The sequence below is a fragment of the Tachypleus tridentatus genome, chromosome 10 (genome assembly GCF_004210375.1).
Source record: "Tachypleus tridentatus isolate NWPU-2018 chromosome 10, ASM421037v1, whole genome shotgun sequence".
Taxonomy (NCBI): domain Eukaryota; kingdom Metazoa; phylum Arthropoda; class Merostomata; order Xiphosura; family Limulidae; genus Tachypleus; species Tachypleus tridentatus.
This window is the reverse complement of record NC_134834.1, coordinates 138,645,348-138,666,467: the sequence shown is the minus strand read 5'-3', so window position 1 is coordinate 138,666,467 and position 21,120 is coordinate 138,645,348.

The following is a 21,120-nucleotide window of genomic DNA, read 5'->3' as shown; positions in this document are numbered from 1 at the left end:
CACCATTATATTGGTACAGATATGCTGACGATACAACTGCTGGATTCACATCTACAAAACCCACACTTAGGTTTTTTCAACCACTTTAACTCCATACACTCCAATACCAAGTTCACCTGTGAACACGAGAAAACTAACCAAATAGCATTTCTCCACCTCAAGATCACTAGAACTGATAAACAATGCAAAACGGAAATCCACAGAAAAAATCACCCACACTGGACTATATATTCCCTCGGACTCAGCATATGTAACAAAACAAAATCTCAACATATTAAGAAACCAAATAAACAAAGCCACAAAACTATGCTCACTCAATAAAATTAACAACGAAATAAACCAAATAAAACAATACTTCATCAACAAATTTCCACCAAAAACCGTGGAAAAAAATTATGTACACACACCTAGATCAACAATAAAAACAATAATAAACCCCAAGATACAACAAACAACAAAATCTTTCAATGCTGCATACCATATATTCCTGACATCAACGAAAAATAACCAATATTTAGAAAAAAACACTTAAAGCACAACATTCCAGTAAACACGAAATTTATTCAAAATCCAGGTACAAAACTAAAGTCCATGCTATGTAAAAACTACACTGACAAGCATAACACCAACACAATTTATAAAAATACAATGCAACAACTGCTACGACTTCTATATTGAAGAAATAAGCAGAAAAATGGAAACCAGATTCAAAGAACACAAAAACATTTTTACACATTTTTGAACACTGCAAATCAAATAAACAGAACATAACCATAGAAAACACCCAGATACTAAAAAAGGAAAAAAAAAAACATTAACAAACGCATAATCAAAGAAGCCCTACTTGTATAACATAGGCCTGGCATGGCCAAGCGCGTAAGGCGTGCGACTCGTAATCCGAGGGTCGCGGGTTCGCGCCAAACATGCTCGCCCCCCCCCAGACGTGGGGGTGTTATAATGTACGGTCAATCCCACTATTCGTTGGTAAAAGAGTAACCCAAAAGTTGGCAGTGGGTGGTGATGACTAGCTGCGTTCCCTCTAGTCTTACACTGCTAAATTAGGGACGGCTAGCACAGATAGCCCTCGAGTAGCTTTGTGCGAAATTCCAAAAAAAACAACAAACAAACTTGTATAACAACTCAAACTAAAATAAAGGAACACCTTTATACCTACACTAATTAATAAACTGACATCTAACTGTATAATCCCGTACCCTTTTACACTCTCGTACCTGATACATGTGTCCGGCAACAATCAGTTGCAAGCTCTTTTTGTTAACCTAAAAATGACATAAGAACGTAGAAACGTTGTTCTGTACTTTATTTCAATTAAATATTTAATACCCATAACAGCCGTCTTTAGAATACATTTTATAATTCAAGTAGATTTCTTGTCATCATAAAGGAAAGGTAGCTAATCAATAGCATTCACCGCCAACTCTTGAGCTAATGTAATCAAATAGAGGAATTTGACAGTCACTCTTATAGTGCACTCATGCCCCCAAATACATAACCTGAGATATACACAACAAATGTCAGTCTTTAAAAAACCCAGTAATACTTATCCTAGCTTCACAGTTCTATTATTTTAAACAACTACGTGTTCCATACATGTTTAATTATAGATATATAAATATATCATTCTTTATGGACAAAATATTAATTAGAAAAAAATCAGAAAATATTTTAAGCAAGTGTTAACATTAGCCTTCGAGAACGAAATGTTAACTAAAATGAAAATGAGGAACATTTTAAACAAACAACACAATTCAAGTCTTTGTGAATAAAATGTTAATTAGAGTCAATACTAAAAAGATACTTAAACAGATAGTACCATTCCTTCTGGATGAAAAGTTCACAAGAAAAATAAAAAGCTAAGACAATGGTATCAATACATAACTTTTGTTTCATTACTAGCCAAACATGTCTTTAAAGTACTAACAAACTTTTTTTCACATTATTGTAATAATATTTAATGTACATTATCTTACCACTAGTTTGCTTATAATTTGACACTGAATTTTTTTTCAACTATATTACCAAAATAAATCTGTTTGAATTTTTTTTTTAATCTGACCTACTTCTGATGTCTGGGTTATTGTAGTTGTTGTGACAAAGAGATGAGAACTTGGACACAAAGAAGTCATAGCATCGATGACATGAAGGTGTATTCTCCTCTATATTTGCAAACTATAAACAAAATACAATTAAAAACACAAAAGAAGAATGGAGTAAAGAATATTATTCTATGCCAAATTATATCCTGTAAGCTAAAGAAATACAGGACAGGTAACAAGGGCTTATAAAAACTTTAGTAAATGTCAGTATTAATTAAAAGTAGCCAATACCTTTCTTTTTGGTTTCAAATATCACAATTTATTTTCTTATGATTAAATTATAATTATATTATTCTTATTTAGAACCATAACAATAGGAAAATTACAAGGTGTAAATGATTTTGATGCTGTTGTAAGCTACATTTTTAATATTTTATTTCCAGTACTAGCTAGAGTGCATTAGGTGAAGATCTACTAAACTGAATAAGATCTAAACGAGTATATTAGTTATAAATACGAGTTCAGTTTATTTTAGTGCCAGTGAAATATTTAATGCAAAAGTACTGTATGTTCTGTTACACAATCACTTGGCAAGTTACGTATTTGATTATCAAGCTAAGTCAGTTAAGCATATGTTTGGGAATTTATCTGAGATTAGCCCTACATTTTTTCTTTTATGGAGTTAGTGTTAAAACTTTGCTTGTACTCTTAGACTTACTGTAAAGTTTTGATGAAAGTTTTACTCTACACTATTTATATATTTTGTATCACGCAATGTTTCAAGCTTCTTCAGCGCCAAACAATAACTTGTATTAGTTAGAAGCGACCCTAGCCAAATCACCTTTGTGGGATGAGAATCTTGTGCATTTAAATATAGTACGAGTTGTAACTTCGAATTTATCTCATATTTCATTACATGCAGTTTTATCCAAATATTTAACAGTGTTCTATGGCTTACTGTTTAATCAATGATATAATCCTTTGAATGTATTTTCATGCCTGAATGTTAGATCTCGATTGTAAACTGATTCAAATGCTGCGTGTAGTGATACAGTATTGTATAAAGGAGATGAGCATCCAGACGGTGGATCAGATCTACGTGAGATTGAGACTTAGAAGAAATATTGTCGTTATAACGAAGCAGATACGAAAAACCTTTAAGATTTGAAGTGCCCGTTTTTTTTATTCAAACTACCACTGTATTTGCCCCAAAGTCGGTAAGCAACTGTTTTAAGTTTTGTTGATCATAAAAAAAAGATATTGATTTTTAAGGGAATTTCCCCGATTCATCACGTTGGTTTGAATCTAATAATCAAATTTGCAATTTTGTTCGTAAACGATACTATTGTGTTCAGTGAACTGTAATCTGAGAAAGTATGTGTCAATGCTATTCAGAATTCTTCATAGATTGATAGGTTTTTAATTCAGTTTTGCATTTATGTCTACTTCACATCGGTATGTTTTATGTTGCCTTAATGTGTTGTATATACGAGCTATAGGAATACATGTTCTTGCTAACCAGATCAAGTCATGTATCGTGCTACTAAAACGTTTTGTCATATTGTTTTCTTTCAATTGTTATTTTTCTTCATTATAGTTGACGGTTGCTTATTACTTAGCTATTCCTTGCTATTTAATAAAAAGATCAGTAATACAACACTTGGTTTGATTTATTGGATCAGAATACATCACACAAGACAGTGGGCAATTAATTACACTTACTCTTTGTGTCAAAACAAATGTAGCCTGTTGAAATGTTACAAAAGGAATAAACCAGTTTGTTACTGTTACATCAACTGGGTTTCACAATATTTTCCTCAAGTAATATAAAATAACTTGGCCAATGAAAGAACATATTACTATAATGTTGTCAGCAGCATAGTTATTCTGGTGGAACTTAAATAGAACTCTGAATAAATTTCAACATGGTAACCCAGTTATGGAATGATATCTGAGTGTTAATAGAAATTATGAAACAATTAAGAGAAAATAAAGAAAGAGATGGAAAATAAAAGGAAGAACAAAAAGAACTAAACAGATAAATAGAACATCAAGGAGAGAGACAGAGATTTAAGAGAATAATTAAAAACAAAAACTGATTGAAGACATGATCAAAGAAACTTAAAAATGTACAGAGGTACTACAACAATAAGAATTACACAAAGGCTGTATTGACAAAATTGAGGACATACAAAAAGAGAAGTCACATTCATTTCCGTAGTGCATGTTAATGCACTAAGATTATTGTACATATGTTTGACTAGTTTTCAATATTATTCTAAAACAGATGGATTGTGTGCTGTCTGTTGACAGTGCAAATTTATCACTAAGTCACAAACACCTACTGTTAAGAAACTGGACCCTACATACATAAAGACCTGACATTTGGCATCCTTGACAGAATTATGCAGTGGTAAATTGCAGTAGAAGAAAACCCAAATGACAGAGGAAGTAGGCCTATATATATGCACAGCTACAGTGGTGGCAAAAATATTGAAGTTTATAGTCACACTGTTTAACCATGTCAACAGATTTTGATAAATGGATAGAATGAAGTGAGCATTTTGGGTTAAAAGATAGCAAATGTGAGAGTTTGTTACAAACAACAAGAACTAGAGAGAGAGAGAGAGAGAGAGAGGAAAATAGACTAAAAGAAGAAGAAACAGAATGAGTTAAAGGGAAGACTTGATACAGAGAGAATAGCAGAACAAATTGATGTTGCAAAGCTCACCCTATAGGAGAAGGAAGGGCACAAGGCTCTTTAACCCAAACTGCCGAATATATGATGAATATAAAGATTACGTGGGTGCTTTCCTGGAGAGATATGAAAGATGCACTAAAAGTCAAAACTGGGACAAAGGTGACTCAGCAGACTACCTCAGCCCACTTCTCACAGGGAAAGGCCTACAAGTCTATACAGGCATAGCATCAGAAGATGCAATGGATTATGAAAAGTTAAAAGTAGCCTTCCTAAAATGCTACAGGTTAATCAAGGAAGGTTTTCAACTGTATTTCAGTTTGTGCCACATTCACAGCAATATTTCACAAGATGTAATGACATGGCCATGTAAAAAACAGCTTTGAGGGACTGCGAGATCTACTAATACATGTAATACTTCATGATCATGCACTCAACTGAGATTTCACTGTTCTTAAAGGAAAAAGCATCAGGTGTTGACAAAATGATCAAGCTAGCAAGAACAGTATATGGATTCCATGGTAAGAGTGTAGCTGGCAAGTCCAAAAATATCTAGTTAAGTCAAAACCAGTGGTAGTTGACTATAAGTTAGATACCAAAGATGACAAACTTTATGAACAAAAAGAAAAAGAAATACTATATTTGTTATGCAATGACATAACAAATATGCAATTGAGTGCAAGTATGTTACCAATAAGCAACAGCAGAGCTCTAAACATAAAGCAGCTGGAGCTACTTACAAAGATAATGCTGGTGATAAACAAGAAATGAGTGACTATCACCATAGATGCTGTTGCTAGAAAAATAAAATGTATACAATTTCTGAGATTCACAAGAAGGAAGTGTTATTTCTATGATTAATCTGCACAAAACTAATGGTCAGTTCAACTCAGCAAATGGATCAATAGTACCAGTAGAGATTGGAGCATGTTACAAATAAGGAGGTGGCAGTAAATCACATATCAGTAGGTGAAGGCTGTGGGGTCAAGAATATGATGACCCTGTGAGACACTGGGTGCAGTAGTGAAGAAATTAGAACTAATCTAGTAGCTAATGACAAAATGACAGACAAGATATGCCTATGTGTGCTAACTGATGAGACAGCGAAAACACTTCCTGTAACAAAAATAAAGATGACTAACCCCTACTGTGTGGGAGATCGAGGTCACATGTATGAAAGACACCCAAATATGACCAAGTGTACGAGTTCAAGTTTGAAATAGTTGGTCCAAAGCATAGGTTGTACATCCAGAGAAAGAAAGATGTAAAATACCTCAATGTATAGCACCTACCATAAAGCATGACGGATATGGTTTGAAGGTGTTTTTCTGTTAAAGCAAGAAGATATATTTGCCAAATTAATGTAATAATGTACCAGTGCAAGTACCAATAGATACTGATCTGTTATGGTATACCTGATGATTTACATATTATTGGTAGAGACTTCTGCAACCAAGAAGATGACTCAAAACATTCATCCAACCTATGCAGAAAGTACTTAGCTGAGAAAGAAAGTGATTGGAAATATGTTAGGTAGTAGAAATTTGAAGGAACTAGATAGAAAGACTGTTGAGGCATCTGTAATTATCAAGAGCTCAAGATAAGAAGAGCAAGTAAAGTATCAAACCTTAAAGTCTCAAAGTGACTGCAAGTTCATGGTAGCTGAAGGGAGTGCAAAAAAAAAACATTCACTGCAAAAACTTCAGGACAGTGCTTGAAACAAAATTGAAGAAAATACTAAGTGGAAAGAGATTTACAAAACAAGAGGACCTGAAAGGAGTTATTAAACAATACTTAAAGCAATTCTACCTCAAAAGTAGTAAGAAGTACTTGTATGACAAGAAGTCAAGGATCAACATTTAAATCAGACAGGTCTTAGTTCAGAAGTTCACAGTCAATAACAAAATCACCCAGCACTGGAAAGGACCTTTTGCAGTACAGGAAGTGATCAGAATACACTATAAGGGTCAAAGTGGATGAGATGACCAATGTCTACCACACCAATCTGTTGAAGATGTATTTTGAGAGGGAAGACCTTACAAGTACAACTACTGAGGTACAGATGAACATGATCATAGATGCAGAACCAGAAGACAGTGGCTGTGTTATAGAAGATGAAGACCTATATACCTAAGACTACTGGGTGGAGAGAAGACAAAGATGTCAATATCTGTGAGAATCTTACTGGCAAGCAAAAGAAAAAAGTAAGAGATTTACTGTACCATATACTAATAGATTAGGAAAGACAGACTTCATGCAACACAATGTACAATGTCAAGATGAAGATAAGAGATTGTCATGGTGAAGCCCTATTAAAGGCTGTGTCTGGAAATAGACTGACAATGGAGTTGCAAATATTGGTGCAGATTATACAGTGAAACTTAACGTATAAACTGAGAAATCTTTCCATGCAGTATAAAAAAAATGTAATCCATCCAGTTTCCAAAGTAAATAAGAAATAATTGTGCTTTTAAAATAAATTTTGAATGTACAAGACTGTTTAGTGTAAGAATTATTTAGTTCATTTAGTGATCTAATACTCAATGATTATTTAGTTTCTATAACAAGAGTATTAAAAAGTTGCTTATATGGAAAGCAACAGTTATGACAAATTTCATTATCAACTCGGTAAGAGTTGTACGTTTTCCAAGATTATTTGGCTATGTGTAATATTGCTGTTACTAAAGGACTAGATTTTTCTTTTGCAGGTTATAAATACATGCAAACACAGAGAAGTTGGATATTTATACTTTTTTCACACTCCAATGAATTTTATACTACAGTTCTTTTACAATGATTAAATACATTTTTCTTTTACGATATCAAAGAATCTTTCATGAAATGTACGAGAAAAAAACACCCAAGCGATCAGTTTTTTTTTGTTTTACACAAGTGCCTAAGCAATTAGTATCTGATGCCTAAATTTAGCTAAACTTCAAGAATGTACTAGGTTATTGTCATAACAATAATCCTACTGGAAATGTGAATATTAATATCAGCTTAAGATAAAGAGAGATGCAGACAGTTGAAATGGCAGCAAGATTTCAGGAGAAGCTTAAGCATTTGCATACAACAGTAGATCAGCTAACAATGACATTCAGAAAGCTAAGGAGTACTATAGACGTTTAGAAATATGTTGTGAATTTTGTTATAATGAGCCTATTCTGTTGAGCAAGAAAGGAAACAAAAGGGTCAGAGACGAATGTGGGTGATAAGAAGATTATAGTTCTAGGTGATTTCTTGACAAGGCATGTAGATAGAATATAATCTGTGGAGAAAAGGATCAGATTAGGCTACCCAGTGGTAGAAGTGGAGGATATAACTGACAAACCAGAAGATATAATAAAGGGAGCTAGCAGAGATGTAGTTTTTGTGGTGCATACAGGGTATAATGATGTAGGGAATGGTAGGTCAGAAGAGCTAATTAGTAAGTAAAAAGGGTTGATAAAGGCATTTAAAGAAAGAAAATAACTTAATTTTGTAAGAAGTACTTCTCAGAATTAACCATTGGTCACTAGGACTAAATGCTAAGCTCATAAGCAGATAGGCTGATTGGACTTGTGGGATCAGTTCAGTGGAAGGAAGGAGCTTTTTGAAATGGATGGTTTACATATAAATAGGTAGGGCTGGATTGTTTGCTAAGGCTATTAACACAGTTGTAAAGAGTTTTAAACTAGGACTAGACATTAGTGAAGACCAGGAAAAACTAAATGCAAAAAGAATAAGAGGCAAAGGAAAGTTTAGCATAGAAAATAAGCATAGTAGTAGTTATAAGAATAGACTTAATTGTTGCTGTTGTAATGATAGAAGTATAAGAAATAAAACAGGTGACCTGAGAGCAGTAGTAGGAATGGAGGATATTGATTTTGATGACAGAAGTTTAATTGAAATACAAAGTTAGACTATTTAATAAGAATAAAATATTAAAAATGAAGGGGTGGAAGTGGCTTTATATGCAAAACATGAGCTACATCCTACTGAAGCTGAGAATAAAGATAATAACAAGGAAACTGAATCCATTTGGGTTACTATTGGAGGATATAAAGGGGAAAGGCTTTCAGTGCAATGTTGTTACAGACCACCAAATGATATTGATGAAAGAAGAGAGGAATTTTACAGTGAGATTACGATTTCAGTTGTTAAAAAAATCATAATCACAGATGATGTTAATTTCAGGCATATAGCTTGGGAAATGCCAGAGTCAAACCATTTGTCACAAAGGTTTTTCAAAGCTGTTCAATATGGCTTTCTTCACCAATTATTCAACGAATCTACTAAACACAATGCTACTTTAGATTTACTGTTGACTTCAAATATAGAAATAATTGAGAGGGCAGAAAAAGGGGAACATCTCTGTGAAAGTGATTATTTTTCCATTAGGTTCAATATTTTATTGCATATGGAGATAAATAATGATATTAAATTTAAATAAAAAAATTTTGGAGGATGCAACAAGAATTATCTGTTGTGAACTTGACAACTGAGTTACTTGGAGACACTAATCACATAAGGAAAATTTTTAAATATTCAAGGCAAACATTCTTCAGAAAAAAAAGGGTAGCTGCAAGTAAAAAATCAGGTTGGCTCACAAAGATTGGTAGGTTGATTTGGTGTTTTATGGCACAAAGCAGCTAGGCTATTTGCACCAAACATCTGGTAAAAAGTTAAAGTAAATTTAGTAAAATTCATAGAAGGAAATTAAGGTAAAACAAAACAAAATTTAAAAAAAAACAAATAGCATAAAACCAATGTTTACACCTAGTCTACAATATTAAAAGAAAAACTACACTAATAGAAGTTATAAAGGAATTGTGGTAGCATAATTGTAATTATCATAACTTGCCAGGAAGACTTAACAGGTAAGTACAATATAAGATATATTGGAAAACATGTCAAGGTTTTAGGAATACAATTATCAGCTGCTTTTCTAATACAGTCACTGCTGCCACACAGTCGTCTACTGATGGCAGGAACAAGTTCTGTGAGAGCAGTGAAAGATGGCCAGTTTCCTGATCCAGCTTCCACTGGGGCATGCAGATCAGGTGGCACTGACCATGGCCAGTCTCTCTCAAAATTATAGGAAAACAATCACTGCCTCATGGATTATTGTCAACCCTCTGTGAAAAATGGGAGAATAATGAAGGGGAGCAAACTGAGAGATCAATAACAGTAAAGGACTGACTAGGTGCATGAGAATAAGTATAAGAACTAGTATTGAAAAGAGAAAGGTTGTGATTGGAGAGCATATGCTCTACAGAGCAACCCCTCCTATCAATATCAGCACTTCCCCAGAGGGGATGATATCCATTAAAGTCCCCCAGGATTAAAAAGGGAGATAGCAACTGTTCAATGAGAGCATCAAGATCTGAATGATCATATGCCTCTCCAGGCGACAGGTAGAGAGAACAAATACTGATGGTATGACCCAATGAAACACAGATGGCTACAGCCTCCAAGGGTGAGTCAAGTAGCAAAGACATGGTAGGCACATGCTGATCAACCAATATTGTCACCCCTCCATACACTTGTCCATCACACAGCCTGTCATTTCTGTACAAAGAAAACTGCTGAATGGTTACTGTATCAGCAGATTTCAGAAATGTTTCCTGTAAGGAAAGACATACAGGATTGTAGGAAGCAATCAGTGTTTTGATGTCATTCAGATTAGATCATAAACCTCAACAGTTCCATTGTATCAAGGTGGCCATTTTTATTTATGTGTGGGCAAATTGGGTGGAGAACCCTTCTGTTTACGACCACATCTTTTTTCTTTACTATCTTTATCCAAGGGAGGTCTGTCAACCTCCATGGATCCTGCCCTGGGTTGCCTGGGCAGGTCTTTGCTGTTGGAAAAGGATTCTAGTGAATGAGGATGTGAACAAATGGTTTTCCATCTTGGGGTGGGAGAAGATGTATCTGAGAAAATGCCCGTACCCAGAACTACAAGAAGTGGATCTTGGGATTTGTTTGAATATATGTAAGGGACAGAGATGGGTGTTGAAGTTGATTCATCAACTCTTTAACCATGTAGGTCAAAATACTTTCCATTTGTTTTTGAGAACGATTCTTTTGTAGACACAGATAAATCAGTCTGCACTCATACTGTAGTAGTGGAACGAAGTACAGCACTATACGTCCATGAAAAAGTGGTGGACAGCAACTTTTAAGCCTCAGAATAAGTAATGTTATGAATCGTTTTGAAACACCACCTCAATTGAGGTTCATTGCCACCTCAATGAGCATGCGTCAAAGAACCACAACATGATGTCTTCAAGTGACCAAATCGTTAACACTGGAAACATTGGAGAGGGTTGGGAATGTATGGCCGTACCCTGCAATTAAAATAACCTGCCTTGATGGTGGCAAGTGGACGTGGTGATGTAAATGTCAGAATGAGGACATTGGTCGGTATCGTAATTTCATCTTTGTGAGTGGAGATACGCCTTCACTGAAGAAACTCCTTGGGTGGAGAAACCAGCGAGAATCTCTGACTCGGGAATGTTTTTCAAATCCCTCTCAACAATAACTCCTTGTGATGAATTCAAAGTATCATCAAGTGTAACCTCAATAAGTATATCCCCAATCGTCTTTGAATGCAAGAAGAGATCACTGTGTTGAGATGATGTTTCCACCAATACGTCACCAGATCGAAGCTTCTTTACTGACTTTGGAGAGCCAGCAAGCCCCTCTAATCCCTTCAGAGTCAAAGATGAAGACATTTGCCCTAGAGATTTCTCTGAAAGAATGTAGTAACAAAAAGAGGTATAGGTGCTTAAGAGGTCGAAGATTGCTGCTAAGAATCTTCAAGACATGGTCATTTGCATATGGTCTGTTTTTCACCATTTTATTTAGATTTTTATTTGGGGGATCCATAATAAAAAAAAAAAAGAATGTTTTGGTGTCCACTGACCCCAGCCACAATGGAGCCGTACGAGGGGACGAACTACAATGCCAAACATGGACATTGTGAACCAAGAGGAGGTAAACTGAAAGAACAGAACCTTCTCTTGGAAGTCCACTCTCCACGTACAGAAATCCTGTAAAACGTAAAGTTAAAACATTTATCTATCAAATAAAACTTTCGTATTTTCGGTCAAAGAAAAAGGAGAAGTAAGAAATTTAATTTAAAAGCTAATATTTCATGGTTTTAGCAAAATTTCAAAAGTGATAAAGAGTAAGTGTTGAGAGTTAATACAAAATTGAATGAAATAACGCATACCTAACCGGAAAGTAATAAATTTTAACAATTTAACCAGCACAAAGCGTGTATTCTTTATCATGATGCTTTTAAATTTGTCATTTCCTTTTTTCTTGAAGTTTGAAATTAATACTTACATAATAAAGATACATTTAGTAACATTTTTATTAATAAGGGCAAATAATAATTAAATATTTCGGCAACCGAATTAATATTCCTCTTAACGAACGAAAATTTTCAAATCTTGTCACTGTATTTAGTCTTTGGTTGGAATATTTCGTTTGGTTTACAAAGTGGTTTTGTTTAGAATATGTTGAGTGATAGTAAAGTTGTCGAACCTATAGCTGAAGTAAAGATGAATTTAGGCAGAGAACCTCAATTTGTTTATCTTTTATAACTATCACATAACATTATGTACTGATCATGTATCAGCCACGGGCACAATTCTCCTTTTCTATATTTCACTCATTTGAATAAAAAAAGAAAAGTAAATCGTGATTTTGTCCTAACACATTTATTGATAAGTTTCACTACTTCAAATTTAATAAATCTTCAAAGTACATTCTCTGTAGTCGTTACAATTATTAAAGTTAAACTTTCAACAACACTATAAAATAATTATATAATCCTGTTTTTAGAAAGTATGGGGAAAAATAATTTTCATGTACATCTTTCAGATGGTTGAGCCTTTATGCAAACTTGGTGTCACATACAAAAAGTTAAAAGTAGCATTCTGGTTTAAAACAGCAGTTATTTTAATAGAAATTTGTGTAATCATTCTGTATTTCAAATTTTATAAATTAAACTTAAATATCAGTTCCACTACACACACACACAGTCTGGACAGAATGACGGCATACTTTTTAATGAATATGCACTTACTTTGAATACACGTCCTGCCTTCAGAATACTGTAGTTCAAAATAATATTATCCTGGATTAACTGCATATTTGTGGGCTGTACATGAATTACGTGTTCATATATTTGTGAAGATCTGTCATGAGTTTTGCTCGGTTAAGAAACGCTTAGAACTTTAAATCAACTTAAGTGAAGTCAAACTCAACAACTTTCGATTTTAAGGAACGGACTTCTTATGGGTTCGCAAGTATTTTTGAGGGCAACTGGCTTCTGGGCTCCGCTAATTCTCAGCCCTGACTTACATACACTGAAGTATACAACTGACCCTATACGCCATAGACAATTACAGTATAAAATAAACCATTTAAACTAGTGTGTTAAAATAATCAAAAACAGTGTAGCAACTAAATCCCTGAACAAAGTCAAGGTATACAATAAAAAAACTTCACAAAAAATATAACAACTTACATCTCAATGGAAAGGAAACGGTTGGGCAACCATCTTAACCACAATATATTATTATTTCAATCTCCCTGATTAAGGGAATGTGGGTAAAATAAGGGATGTGCACCAAGATGTAGATTGGCTAGGAAGCGTCAAATCAATTGCTAGTAACTTACATTCATGCGGGGGGAAGACGAGGATTAACTACAATCTCAAACTCAACCGCTTGGAACTGACATTTATGCAGGGGTAAGAAAAAGAATAATACTGTCTTCACCTCAAGTTCAGCCAATTGGAGGGAAAAATTCCACTACCGATCTGTGAACAAGGGTACTCGCGAACGCACAAATCCTACTCAAATCAAACAGACTGGGACCATCTAAAACACACTTTTGATGACGAGAAACCTACTTGAAATAAAAATGCATCTCAGAATGGCTGGTATGGGCATTAACATTTTTACTAATAACTTCTTAGTTTTTTCCTGTTTTTGACATGTAGTCTTTGACCACAATAAGGTGGGGCCAATCGTACCAAAATTCCAACCAGCACCAAGCATACATAATGAATGGAGAAACCTGTAAGTGTGATAGGTAGGTGTCGGATATGGAACAAGAATAAAAATGGCAATAACTTTGAATGGAACAAAAGAGGAACCGAAACATTTAGCATATGGCATCACAGATGCCCCATGTGGTGCTAAATACACAGGAATAACAAAACAAAATGGACAATGAACGAAAAGAGAATTAAGTCCAAAAGCAAAGAAGCCACATGTGGAAGGAAAGAACCGAAGGTGGCGAACACCCCAGCATGGAGGGAAGGAACAAGAAATATCCCACAAAAATATTATAAACAGAAGGTTTAAAGTAGACATTTCCTGTAGAAGAGTTGATAGGGTAAAATGAAGCCGACAATCTAGGTGGAGGATAAAATGAATAGGATTAACAGAGGCTTTCTACCCATAAGTATACAGAATCAAGAAGAAAATCTGTGATGATCATCTTAGGCAAACTGAACCAAAGCCTGGAGGACAAGGCATATACAAAAATGCTCACCATGAAACAATATATGGAGTAGGGAAAGTATACTATGAAACTATTCTTAAAAGACTGAGATAAGCTTAGTAGATTCTGCCCTAGAGGCCTGGAGGGTAAGCCGTAATCAGATGGAGTAAAACTGACAAAATCTAAATCATCCTAAAGGGGTTCGCCTTTATAGGAAGAAAGCAACACAACGATACAACTGAGCTGTAACTCAAACCCGAATGTAACTGAGTATTTACCAATCTAACTAAACTTTTATTATTGGACTCAAAAATAACTACAGAAAATAACAGCAGTAAAAATATTCAAAATCCATAATAGTATAATGCCTTATCTTTCCAAAGTCGGCGGACCATATTTTAAAATGTGTGAGCTCCAAGACTCGTGTCGAAGCCCCGATAAAGCTCAGCTCACTGGACGATAAATCTTCAAACGAACTAAACCCTATAATTCTCTAGTCGAGGACGGCCACCTTAAGCCAGTGTAAACGTGCTTATGGAAGATACAACCTCCGAAATGGTATCTTAAGAGTTCTGAATTCATATTCCAAATGATTTGTAATGAATTATTAAATTCTTTGACTGGGTAAAAATATAAAATAATTCCACTTTGGAATAAGTTAAAAATACCACTATTGTACAGGGTGTTCGGAAAGTCACTGTGCACTTGTATATTTATTAACAGACATGTTTCAACATAGAATACAGGAGGTAAATATGAATGACAAGAATAAACAATGTTGAAAGTGACCCCCGTTGGCATCAATACAGGCCTGGATCCTTCTTATTTTGTTTCTAAACACTGCTATCAGTTGCTGGCCTTAAATAGACTGAATAAAGTATGATTAGAAAACTGCACAGTGACTTTCAGGACACCCTGTATAATAAACAGTAAACTTAGTAAGAGAAATGGATAAGAAGATACGAAAAAGCAATACCAGAAGACAGCACAAATAAAAGGTGTGAACACGAGCATTGCCAAACGAGAAATGACAATTAGGTAAGATAGCATAGAGGAAGTCAAAAGTAGGTGTGTGACACTACTATTAGTGGAGATTTGTCGAGTGACAATTTGCATGTGATAATCAGTTAAACCATGTGAATCGAAGTGTGGGTGGGAGTAAAAGCCTTGTGCATGCATTTTGTTTTGCAAACAGAGGACAGCGCTGAATGAGCATAACTTTACACATGGAGGAACTAAGGTACCTTGTTCTAATTAAGCCTCCCAGTGGCTCAGCGGTATGTCTGCGGACTTACAATGCTAAAATCCGGGTTTCGATACCCGTGGCAGGCAGAGCACAGATAGCCCATTGTGTAGCTTTATGTTTAATTCAAAACAACAACAACAGCTGTTCTAATTAAAATATTTTGGCTCTTATTTTTACATACTATAAAAGTAAATTCTTGCATAAGGGAAATGAAAATATAAAGTGATTACTTTACTGGTACTTTAGTCGGTTGCGGTTTTCATTACAACTTTAGATCCTTCTTAACCAAGTATGGATTAATATCCCAATCTTAGGACGCAAATTCATATCATTATAAATTAAAAACTTATGAGTGAATTACCTTAAAACTGTTCAGGTTGTGTTGACATTGCATTGTTTTAAATAAAAAAGTGTAGTAAACTTGAGGTTTATTTATAATTTCATCACCCATTCTTAGAGTTTATTGATATTTGGATAAGTGATTTGGCATCGATGTTTTGTACCCGTTTCTTTATTTATATCATATCGTATTTTCATATTTATGACATCTCTAAAGCTAAATACAACAAAAAAAATAGGATAATACAAACACTACTCAGACTATGGCAGATAATAATATGAAGGTAAAATATATAAACATATGTATGAACAAAGATGGTTATATACCTTTGTAATAGTTTTAAAGTTCTGAGCAAATCAAAACAATTAGTTCGAAAACATCTAGTGACATATAGTTGTTATCTATCACATAATAGCTTACTTTAACAAATTTTAAACATACTGTAAGAACTAACAAAATAGAAAACTAAATTTAACTAATTACAAACAGGCCTTTGGGCAAAACTCTGAACTCAAGCTTAGTCTATACTGCATTCTGTTTAGTCTGTAAAATATATATTGCACATTGAATAAGGAGGAAATTGGATTTCATTTTAGTCTACAAATAAGAAAAATGCATAACGATTTATATACCATATTGTGGGAACTAAAATAAAAATATATTTGTTAAAATTATTACAGTAATTACAATTTCTTATATTTAGGTTTCATAAAATCAATGTTTAGAGTTTATACAACAAAAATTGTTAACGTTTTATTTATATTGCCAACAAAATTGCCACAGTTTTGGTGCATATATTAGTGTAAGGATCAGGCTTTTAATGCTAGTAAGTGGACACTCCAGTTGCACAACAGAATATCTTAAGATTTATAGAATAGTAACAACACTAGAAACCGGGTTTCGATACCTGTGGTGTAGCTTTGCGCTTAAACAAAAACAAAGCTATCACATGTTAATTAATACTAACAGAACTTTCTCTTTGTTCACCATAACTAAGCCTTATTCCTCAGTCAAATTATCACAGAACATGATATCAGGGTGTAACTTATAAGGAATCAAGCGGTCTTTTTCAGTTATGTTTATAATAAAGCTTAGTCAATAGCTACGCTGCCTGATTTTAAGTTTAATTATATAAAATAATAACTAGTCTTAGATTTTGAACATATGTTGATGTTTCACTTTTCATCGTTACTAATTAAATAACGTTATTGCCTGTGCAATGTATTATATTGGAATACAGATTTATTATTATTATTTATTCGTATTAAAATACTTAAAATATACGTGTTTACTCTTTCTTCATTAAACATTTGTTTGTGAATTATATGTTAGAATGTATATACTAAAACATGTCATCATGTTTCCAATTATCGCACAAACTGCATCGTTTACTGGACTGTATATTGACCTCTTCGCAAGTGATTTAAACGAATAATTTAAGTATCAGTGGAACTCAATAATCTATTAATTTTCAGTAAAGGAGTTAAACTCTCATTCTGACACTTGAATTGCACGTGACATCTTTTGTTCGTGAATTATGATAAAATCAACGACTGTTCTATGATGTAGTGACTAGATTTATTTTGCTTATTTGACAATGCGTGCCACCGTAGATGTTCGTTAGTTTTTGAATTTTGCGCAAAGCTTACGTGAGGACTATCTGCACCAGCCGTCCCTAATGTGTAAGACTAGAGGGAAGGCAACTAGTCTTCATTACCCACCGTCTACTCTTTTACCAACGAATAGTGGGATTGACCGTTACATTATAAGACCCCCCATGGCTGAAAGAGCAAGCATGTTTGGTATGACAGGGATTCGAACTCGCGACCCTCGGATTACGAGTCGAGTGCCTTAACCACCTGACCAATGTACGAGACACACTAACTAATGACATAGCCAGCACTTTGAATTATCAATATTGGGGAACGTCTAAACCAAGTGGTGACTGATTTTGCACCTATAAAGCAGGATATTCTGTTTGTGGATTATCATCACGAAGTCTTTACACTTGCCTCAACAACACAGGACTCACGCAGTTAGTCCCAGTAGCTTAATTATAATTGGATCAGCAAGTTGCTGTACTTATATATATATATTGATAATTTAATATAATTTTGCTTGTTGTTAAGGCAATGCTCTCAAAGCGACTATCTATGCTCTAACCACCTCAGGTATTGAAAATTGATTTTACCTGTTTTTACGTAACAAATATTTTTATTTTTACTGTTTTGTATTGGTGCAAAAATCAATTGAACTATTTGCTGTGTCCATGAGATCCTATTCTTACCACTATCCCAATGGGGGGACATTTTTCTATTAATATTTACATACATAACTTTGATGATTTTGCTTAATGTTAACGCAACAATTTTTCTCTTTTTTATTCTGTTAGCACTCACTTAGTTTTCAATAATACTCGAAAACAATTTTTTATATTTATAATTTTATACACAGCTAAAGGGTAAATTTCACTATTTTGTATTTTATAGTAAGTTTATACAGGCATGCCAATGACATTTATGAACAAAAGAGGAAAAGGTATATAGCCTCCACAGCGCGGCGCAGCCGCGCCTGACTAGGGGGGTCCGGGGGTATAACCCCCCCGGGAAATTTTAAAAAATGGATGCTATTTGGTGTGATTTGGTGCAATCTGGGACATAATTTCTTTATGTTTTTTGACATTGCAATGTTGGAAAAGTACACAATATATATCATGTAAAATAACAAAAGGAAATTAAAAGACTAAATCAAACTAATAAAAACTATAACTTTCATTTACAGTTTTTAGCAGATTAATTTATTCTTTTAATTTGCATTCATTTTTTAGAAGATATATCAAAATATCTAAAATTAACAAATAAAATAAAAAGTAAATAAATGAAATTTAAGATTGTTTATTTGCTATTTATTCAGTTTAATTTTTTCTAAATCAAAATATATTAGTAATATGAGTTAATAAAGCCAAAATAACTCAGTAAATATTTCAAATACAAATCATTTCATTATTATCCTTTTTGTCATCAATAACATCATCATCATCAACTACTGGTATGCTGCCAATTAAATGTTTTACAGTCATTGCCAATAACTACTTCTCTGCTGCATATATTCCATACAATTTTCAAATCATATAAAATTACTCTTTTGACTAATCATGACTACCTACAGTTCAAATTGTTCATCTATGCAATCTTGTCATTATACAACTGGTACCTTAATGTCAGTGAATTTTCCATTCTTTCACAAATTGACAATACAAACTAAAACAGCATATGAAGGAAAGCTATGACATTGCTTAAAAATTCAACTACTGATATGGTTCAATATTAAACTACTGATATCAGTGATATGCCTCAGAAATTAAATTTTGTACAGTCACTGACATCAACAACTACTGCTCTGCTGCATGCATTCCATTAAAATTTCAAATTACTTAAAATTACTCTACATGACTACCTACAGTAAAACTTGTTCATCTATACAATCTTGTCAGTAAATTACTGGTACCTCAATATCAGTGTATTTTTCATTCTTTCACAATACAAACTGAAACAGCAAATCAAGGAAAGCTTTGACATTGCTTCAAAATAAAATTAATGATATGCTTTAAAATAAACCACTGGCACTGTATGCTGCAGATAATAATAAAATGTTACTGATATCAACTTCTGCTCTGCTGCATAAATTACAGTCAAATCACTTAATTTCCTTTAATCAATCTTGGCTACTTTCCACTTTTTCGAGACAAGGGTTTCCAGTGCTCTCTTCCGAGCTTTTTTTCTCTCCTTCTCTGAATGGGTAGCTCTCTGTGCCTCTGCGGCTTTCTGGACTTTTTCTTTAGCCAAGGTGGCTGGGCCAGATTTCACAGGACCATAGGCCTCAAGCCTTTCTGCCCTTTTCTTCTGATTCTCCCTCAGCTTTGAGGTATACTTTGAAGCTGCTGATCTAATGTCCTTACACATTCTCTTGTCTACAGGATCAAAATGAACATCTTTTCTTTTAAACATTTCAATCGCTGTTGTTTCTTTGGAGCGTAGAGAATATTTTATCGTCTGGTATGCACACGATACCAGACCACGAGACCTGCAACGAGACTGCCTCCAAGATGGCGGTCAGATTTTTTTTTTCTGCAATAAACATTGAAAAAATACGATTTCTTCTCAAAAACCACCTACCCGGCCCCCAAATTGCTCATATTTTCTCCTCGAATTTACACGAATCTCGTGGGTGATCGTTGCCCGTCTGAAAACCGCGGAAATCCGTGTTTCAGCGGAAAAATGGCACGCATGTTTATATGTAATTTTGATTGTTTTCACTTATTAAGGTTTGTGTTATATTTTTGGTTTTACTTGCTTATCACATGTTTTACAGGGACAAGAGCGAGTCACTTTGAATTCTTGATCAATACACAGAATGTTTTAGTTATTTTTAAGTTTCAAAGTTGGGGATGGTCATGAGAGCAGGAAAGTAATATAGAAAAAATGCGGTATGTGTGCATACTATTTGTATCTATCCCCTTATTTAAGAATAATTCTTTTTAACTTTCTGTACTTACAGAGTATGCAGTTTTAACATTGAATGTTGATCCAAAAAGTAACTAAGCTCTTTTCACCTATTAGACTGGGTCATTAAAACAGTGTCACATGCACTTCCTTGTGCAAAAATATGGTAGAATATGCTCTGTAGAAGCAAATAGTGGTATTTTTCACTAGCAGGTCAGGTGATGTCGTGAGGATATAATCTTATTTTACGGTTATAATGTTCTCGAATTTCACACAAAAATGCTCTAAACTATCTGCACTTGCCATTACTAATTTGGAAATGGGCTACAGAGAAAACAGTCAACATTTTCTGATTAACTTCTTTTATATTTCAAACTATGAAAAATAATATGGGTTAGTAGCAATATCCCATAATTTATTTTTTCACACATATCACATTACATAATTTAATGTACTGCAAAATTCCTAACTTATCCACAGAACCAACTGATAATTCTAAAATGAAACCAAGAAGGCACAAAACCACATGAACACAATAATTTGAGTTCATAACATATATAATATTATGTATAGAACTCAATCAATTTGTGATTCAATAGTTTACATGAACTTCATGATCTCACTGCACTCTATAACAATACTTGTAGAAACTATCAGCTCTTGATTTATATTTAATTTAGAAAAATACTTTCACCTATTAATAGAATTTACATGAAATATTCAATAACACTGGAATTATTGATTACAATATATATTCCACAAACCTAATC